Below are 6,580 nucleotides of genomic sequence, written 5' to 3'. Positions count from 1 at the left end.
TATCCAACAAAGTTCTTCATATTTGAGGGACAGCTTAAAATTTTCACAAACAAATGCAGAGAGAATTTGCTAACAGGAGACTTGCCCCACAAGAAATACTAAAGGGAGTCCTACTAGCTGAGAAAAAAAGAAAGGAGAAAGAGGTATGGAGAAGGGCACAGAACTAAAGAGTTTTAGTAAGGGTATGTTAAAGGAAAAACAGAGAGAGGATAAAAATAGATGTGACAAATAAAAACCAAAGGATATTATGGCTAATTTAAGAAATGCCTTCACAATAACATTGAATGTGAATGGATTAAACTCCCCAATTAAAAAATATAGAGTGGCAGAATGGATTAAAAAATATGAACCATCATTATATTGCTTACAAGAGACTCATCTTAGACCCAGAGACACAAAGAAATTGAAAGTGAAAGGATGGAAAAAATATTCCATGCAAGCTACAGCCAAAAGAAAGCAGGGGTAGCAATATTAATCTCAGATAAAATAGACTTTAAATGAAAAGATGTCATAAGCGACAAAGAAGGACACTATATACTAATAAAAGGAAAAATTCAACATGAAATAATCATAAATGTCTATGCACCCAATCAAGATGCCCCAAAGTATATGAGACAAACATTTTGGCAAAACCAAAGGAAGCAATAGATGTTTCCACAATAATTGAGGGAGACTTCAACACATCACTCTCTTCTTTAGATTAGATCAACCAGACAGAGGACCAATAAGGAAATTGAAAACCTAAACAATGTGATAAATGAATCTGACTTAACATATATAGAGCATTAAATCCAAAATCACCAGGATACACATTCTACTCTAGTGCTCATGGAACTTTCTCCAGGATAGATCACATGGTGAGACATAAAATAAGCCTCAATAAATTTAAAAAGATCGAAATTATTCAAAGCACATTCTCAGATCACAATGGAATACAACTAGAAGTCAATAAACATCAAAGATCTAGAACATTCACAAATATCTAGAGATTAAACAACACACTCCTGAACAATCAGTGAGTTAAAGAAGAAATTGCAAGAGAAATTGCTAAATTTCTAGAGATGGATGGAAATGAAAGCACAACATATCAAAACTTATGGGATGCAGCGAAGGCAGTATTGAGGGGGAGATTTATAGCTCTAAATGCATACATTAAAAAGGAAGAAAGAGCTAAAATTATGGAACTAATGGAACAACTGAAGAAGCTGAAAATGAACAGCAAATCAATCCTAAACCAAGTAGAAGAAAAGAAATAACAAGGATTAAAGCAGAAATAATATAGAGAAGTCAAAAACAATAGAGAGAATAAATAAAACCAAAAGTTGATTCTTTGAGAAGATCAACAAGATTGACAAGTCCTTAGCTAGGCTGATAAAAACAAAATGAGAGAAGACCCAAATAAACAAAATAATAAATGAGAGGATGTTACTGCAGATCCTGAAGAAATTTTAAAAAACCATTAAGAGGATACTATGAACAACAGTACACCAACAAACTAGATAATTTAGAGGAAATGGACGGTTTTCTAGAAACACATGAACAACCTATACCAATCAGAGAAGACATAGAAGACCTCAGCAAACCAACAGAAGCAGAGATCCAATCAGTCTTCAAAAAGCTTCCCACAAATAAAAGCCCAGGGCCATATGGCTTCACAGGGGAATTCTACCAAATTTTCCAAAAAGAACTGACACCAATCTTACTTAAACTCTTTCAAAAAATTGAAGAAAAAGGAACACTACCTAACTTTTTATGAAGCTAACATCACTCTAATACCAAAACCAGGTAAAGATGCTACAAGAAAGAAAAACTATAGGCCAATCTCCCTTGTGACTATAAATGAAAAATTCTCAACAGTATGCTTGCAAATTGAATCCAAAGACATATTAAAATCATACCCCATGACCAAGTGGGGTTCATTCCAGATATGCATGGATGGTTCAACATAAAATCAATCAATGTAATACAACACATTAACAAGTCAGAAGGGAAAAATCAAAAGATCATCTCAATGGATGCTGAAAAAGCATTCAGCAAAATCCAGCATCCTTTTTTGATTAAAACACTTCAAAAGGTAGGAATTGAAGGAAACTTCCTCAATATGATAAAGGACATATGAAAAACCTACAGCCAGCATAGTACTCAATGGTGAGAGACTGAAAGCCTTCCCTCTAAGATCAGGAATGAGACAAGGATGCCTGCTGTCACCACTTTTATTCAATATTGTGCTAGAAGTGCTAGCCAGAGTAATCTGGCAAGACAAAGAAATAAAAGGCATCCAAATTGGAAAGGAAGAAGTAAAACTCATTATTTGCAGATAATATGATCTTATATTTGGAAAATCCTGAGAAATCAACGACACAGCTACTTGAGCTAATAAACAAATTTAGCAAAGTAGCAGGATACAAGATTAATGCACATAAGTTAATAATGTTCCAATGCACTAGAAATGACCTAACTGTAGAGACACTCAAGCAAAAGATTCCATTCTCAATAGCAACTAAAAAAATCAAGTACCTGGGAATAAACTTAACCAAGGATGTAAAAGACCTATACATAGAAAACTACATAACTTTACTAAAAGAAATAGAAGTGGACCTAAAAAGATGGAAAAATATTCTGTATTCATGGATAGGAAGGCTAAATGTCATTAAGATGTCAATTTTACCCAAACTCATCTACAGATTTAATGCAATTCCAATAAAAATTCCAACAACCTACTTTGCAGACTTGGAAAAGCTAGTTATTTGGAAGGGAAAGTTGCCTCAAATTGCTATAACATTCTGAAAAAGAAAAACAAAGTGGGAGGACTTAACACTTCCTGACTTTGAAGCTTACTGTAAAGCTACAGTATTCAAAGCAGCATGGTATTGGCACAAAGGTGGACATATTGATCAATGGTGTCAAATTGAGAATTTGGAAATAGACCCCCAGATCTACAGTTGACTGATACTTTATAAAACCCCCAAATCCACTGAACTGGGACATAACAGTTTCTTCAACAAATGGGGCTTGGAGAGCTAGATATCCATATCCAAAAGAATGAAAGAGGACCCCTACCTCACACCCTACACAAAAATTAACTCAAAGTGGATAAAGGACCTCAATATAAGAGACAGTAACATAAAACTCCTGGAAGATAATCTTCAAGAACTTATATTAGGAGAATGCTTCTTAGACCTTACACCCAAAACGCAAGCAATGAATGAAAAAGATAAGTGGGAACTCTTTAAAATTGAAAGCTTCTGTACCTCAATGGAATTTGTCAAAAAGGTGAAGAGGCACCTCAAAGGGAGAAAATACTTGGAAACCATGTATCTGACAAAAGACTGATTATCTTGCATATATAAAGAAATCCTACAACTCAACTACAGTCATACAAACAACCCAATTATAAAATGGGCAAAAGATATGAAAAAATATTTCTCTGAAGAGGAAATACAAATGGCTAAAAAACACATGAAAAACTGTTCATCTTCACTAGCTATTAGGGATATGCAAATCAAGACCACAATGAGATACCATCTCACACCAATTAAAATGGCTGCCATTAAACAAACAGGAAACTGCAAATGCTGGAGAGAATGTGGAGAAATTGGAACTCTTATTCATTGCTGGTGGGACTGTATAAAGGTAAAGCCACTCTGGAGGACAGTCTGTTGGTTCCTTAGAAAGCTAGATATTGACTTAGCCTTTGATACAGCAATTTCGCTTCTTGGTATATACCCAGAAGATCTGAAAGCAGTGACACGAACAGGTATTTGCACACCAGTGTTCATAGTAGCATTATTCACAATTGCCAAGAGATGGAAACAATCCAAATGTCCTTCAACAGATAAGCAGATAAACAAAATGTGATATATATACAGAATGGAACACTATGCAGCGGTAAGAAGGAACAAGGTCGTGAAACATATGACAACATGGATGAACCTTGAAGACATAATGCTGAGTGAAATAAGCCAGAAACAAAAAGAGAGGTACTGTATGTTACCAGTAATGTGAAATCTGAAAAATGTAAAATAAATGTTTTACATTATAAAATGTAGGGGACATAGAGATAGACATTAACTGGTGAAGGGGGAGTGATAATCTAATAAGAACAGATAAGGTATTGAGGGTAATCTTAATGCTATGGGAATGCTCGAGAATGATTATGGTTTGTAAATTTTCTTGGGTGTGGTAGGAACATGTTGGAAGCAATGTAGTTATTTTAGGTTATTTGTTTTTCTTATACCTTTGTTTTATTATGGTTTGTTAATTTTCTTGGGGTATGGTAGGGACGTGTTGGAAGCAATGTATTTATTTTAGGTTATTTGTTTTTCTTATTCCTTTGTTTTGTTTTGTTTGAAATGTTTCTTTTTCAATTTTTTAATAAATAAAGTTTAAAAAAATTGATCTTGGGGTTGTATGCAGAACTATGTGATGATACTGTGAGCCAGTGATTGTATACTTTGAATGGTTTATATGGTGTGTGAATGTATCTCAATAAAACTGCATTACAGAGCTCGCTTTGGCAGGACATATACTAAAATTGGAACGATGCAGAGAAGATTAGCATGGCCCCTGCGCAAGGATGACATGCAAATTCGTGAAGTGTTGCATATTTTTGTTTGCCCAAAGATACTTGGAAGCCTTTTATGACTTCCACATGGAAAGCATTGCAGTGACAGAAAAAGCCAATGGGAACCTCATGGAGAATAAAATCCAGGAAATGCAGCAGTTCTTGGGGTTAAAAGTGACTGGGCAACTGGACACATCTACTCTGTCAGTGATGCACGTACCCCCATGTGGAGTGCCAGACATTCATAATTTCAAGACCATGAGAGGGGGGGCCAGTATGGAAGAAACATTTTATCACCTGTGGAATCAACAACTACACTCCTGACCTGGCACATGCAGGTGTCTACTATGCCATCCAGAAGGCTTTTCAAGTATGGAGTGATGTCACCCCCCTGAAATTCAGGAATGTTAGTGCAGGCGAAGCTGACATTATGATCTTCATGCAGAGAGCATGGAGACTTCTACCCTTTTGATGGAAAAAATGGGGTTTTAGCCCATGATTTTGGAGCTGGAGCTGGTATTAGAGGAGACATTCATTTTGATGAGGATGAAATCTGGACTATAAACTCCAGAGGCATAAACTTATTTCTTGTTGTGGTTCATGAGATTGGCCATTCCTTGGATCTTAACCATTCCAATGATCCAAAGGCCATAATGTTTCCCACCTACAGTTATGTTGACTCGCACACATTTAGCCTCTCTTCTGATGACATACATGGCATTCAGTTCCTCTATGGAGGCCCAGAACAGCACCAACCCAAGCCAGATCCCAACCAGATAGACATCTGTGACCCCAATTTGAGATTCAGTGCTGTCACTACAGTTGGCAGTAAAATCTTTTTCTTTAAAGACAGGTTCTTCTGGTGGAAGCATGCAGAGACACCTAAGATCAGTGTTAGTTCAATTTCTATCTTAGGGCCAACTTTGCCATTTGGTATTCAAGCTGTCTATGAAATTGGATCTAGAAATGAAGTTTTTCTTTTTAAAGATGACAAGTACTGGTTAATCAGCAACTTAAGAATACATCCAAATTATCCCAAGAGCATATATTCTTTGGGTTTCCCTGCCTTTGTGAAAAAAATTGATGCAGCCATTTTTCACCCAGTTTTCTACAAGACCTACTTCTTTGTAGATAACTGGTATTGGAGGTGTGCTGAGAGGAGACAACTCATGGACCCTGATTATCCCAAATTGATTCCCAAAAGCTTTCCAGGAATTGGACCTAAAATCAATGCAGCCTTCTACTCCAAGGGACACTACTATTTCTTCCAGGGATCTCACCAACTTGAATATAACACCCTATCCAATCATGTCACCAGAAGGTTGAAAAGCAATAGCGGATTGGGTTGTTGGGACTGTAATGATGTTTGTCAATTCAACTTTTAATAAGTATTTATTGCATAAGTTTTTCAATTTTGAAAACCCTTAGGATATGGTGACTTGTCGGATTTTACTAGCACTGCTGTTAGGTTTGCAGATAGAAACATTTTAAAGGCCAAGAGTAGACCTTTTGGAGAATGTTTGTAAGTTTGACTGAGAAATTATAACCAGAATTACATTTAAAATTAAAATTTTAAATTTTAATGTAAAAAACATGTACCCAAAACTTTAAAAAATGACAATTATGTAAAGGATTGTGATATACTTTTATTCTGTTGACTTAATATTGTAACAAATAAAAACTGAAAAGAAAAAAAAAAACTGCATTACAAAAACATCAATCCAGTGGAGTTCATTAAGGAAAAATGTAAAAATATTTGGATTTAGAAACATATAATACCTTCAACATCACATGAGGCTAATGAAAATTTTAAAGAAATGCAAGTGTATTCAAAGCACCTATATTAGAAGCAACATGATTCAGTTGATTACTTTTTCCCTTTTGTACTGTAATGTTTTTTTTACTGTTACAATTACATATATGAAGTTCAATAAAAATTTTTCACAGTGTATTTCTTTTTGGCCCTTACTATTGTTTTATTTCATGATTATTATTGAAAATAAAGTAATCATACAG

The 6,580-nt window shown here is 35.1% G+C and overlaps 1 non-coding gene and 1 pseudogene across 1 annotated transcript; both read left to right on the top strand.

The window, feature by feature from the left end:
* Nucleotides 1–4,506: 4,506 nt before the first annotated feature.
* On the top strand, nucleotides 4,507–4,611 carry LOC119515054. The gene has a single exon (XR_005212950.1). It is a non-coding gene; the product is annotated as a U6 spliceosomal RNA (small nuclear RNA).
* A 7-nt stretch (nucleotides 4,612–4,618) lies between these two features.
* Nucleotides 4,619–6,110, top strand: LOC119513994 (annotated as a pseudogene).
* Nucleotides 6,111–6,580: the final 470 nt, after the last annotated feature.

The sequence above is a fragment of the Choloepus didactylus genome, chromosome 18, assembly GCF_015220235.1.
Source record: "Choloepus didactylus isolate mChoDid1 chromosome 18, mChoDid1.pri, whole genome shotgun sequence".
NCBI lineage: Eukaryota > Metazoa > Chordata > Mammalia > Pilosa > Megalonychidae > Choloepus > Choloepus didactylus.
This window is presented reverse-complemented; position numbering and strand designations above follow the sequence as displayed.